A 1,860-nucleotide genomic window follows, 5' to 3' on the forward strand; every position below is an offset into this window, starting at 1 on the left:
TCTTTAATTTGCTTTTATACTTTTTGTACGGACAACAGTACTCACTTTAACTAATTTGATGCTTTAATTAATTTCCTTCATTAATTCCTTGGTCAATAAGCAACAAATATGGAAAAATTAAAGCTAGGATAAGAAGGGATTCTCTTAAAGTTGAGGAAATTACAACGACATCACATTAGATTCATCAAGTAAGGATACATCATATGGTTATATACTATTAACATAAAATGACAACCTTTATATTATTGGACATTATAAACTTAATATTGATGATTTTTATTTCTTAGGTAATTCCAATGCAAGGATATTGAAGGAGTTATACATAATAATAGAGGTGAGTGGATATTAGGCTTCATAGGAAGGATATTTCAAAAGAGTAGTAATACTCAGGCAAAATTATTAGCTCTTATGCATGCTAGTACTTAAAAATTAAGATTGCAAAGGATAATAATTACTTGATGTCTCTAGAAACTCCACTAACTCTGTTGAAGTAATAAATTTTATCAACAATGATCATGAATCTAATAGGTTCATAATTAGTAAATGTAGGTTATTGACACAATAATTGGGAGAACGAATACACTCGCATATGTATATATAGAGAGCAAAACAAGATAGCTAACCTCTTAGGGAAGGAAAGAGCCAAAAAGTAATTATTTGATTGCATACGAATTTTGCTAGTTTTCGATGTTTACAAATGAGGCAAGTGTCGACAAATTATGTACTAGGAACTACATTTTTAAGAGAAATTTTGAATTAGATGTATCTCCCGTACGTAAAATAAGATTAGTGGTTGTTAGAACAAGAATGATAATAGTACAAAGAATTCAAAATAGCATTAACTTGTTGAATTAGACGTATCTCCCAAATAGCATACACTACTTCACTATACATTAACTTGATCAACTGAGTTGTTTGAGTCTTCCCTTTATAACTCTTGATGACCCATTATAGATGTTGATTTCAGTCTGCATTAATAAATGGTGGTCTTCTTATCTAGTGCAATAGTTGGTTCCAAATTTGCAGAGATAATTTACGTACAGTGAAGAAACAGATGATCTCTGGTCTCATGTAATGAACTCAAATCCAATGCAACAGTAACAAACTTCTCAACTATATGAACAAGACTATAGTTGCAATTACAAATCCACAAAGTAAATGCAACAACGCAAACAGGAAAAACCCAAACAGAATCGTAGAGATACTAAACATAAGAACTAGGGAATTGATAGACGCTAGAAGGGAGATGAGAAGCTTAGACTCAGAATTGGGGATGAGAAACGTAGAAACTGCCTTTCACATAATTCACGATGCCCTCCGATAGTGATGCCCTGTTCTATTCAAGGAAAACCAACAGAACCCTCGGTCTGGATCCCAAAAATATCCTTTGTGAAGGCCTGGCCCGATTGCTTTTACTCGGCCCAATATCTATTTGTGTGATATCCTTGTTGGTATCCTTATTGGGCTGGGGGTGATTCATAACATCTCATTTTATTTTTTGCATAGAACATATAAAGGATTCAGTTGTATTCCTCAGTTTGTTAGTTTGTCAATTGTGAGCATTTTCCCTTGTAGTTGCAGCCAAAGGGTGAACTGAGCTTTAGGGCTAGCTGCATTACAAAACATCATATTTTAAAAGAAATCTCATTTCATTCGCATATTTGAATAATGTTGGAGTCAATAAATAACGATTTTGAAGAATGACAAAGTAAACGCTAAGGCAAGAACCAGGTTGATTCAACGTGATCTCACAAGACCTAGTTCAGAATTCAAATGGGATTAGGAGCCGTAAAAGTTAAAAGTAGTGAAAAAAGCCAAATCATACAAGAAGAAGGAATCACTATAACTTTAGTGAATTAG

This window comes from Solanum tuberosum, unplaced genomic scaffold, assembly GCF_000226075.1.
Source record: "Solanum tuberosum cultivar DM 1-3 516 R44 unplaced genomic scaffold, SolTub_3.0 scf00597, whole genome shotgun sequence".
NCBI lineage: Eukaryota > Viridiplantae > Streptophyta > Magnoliopsida > Solanales > Solanaceae > Solanum > Solanum tuberosum.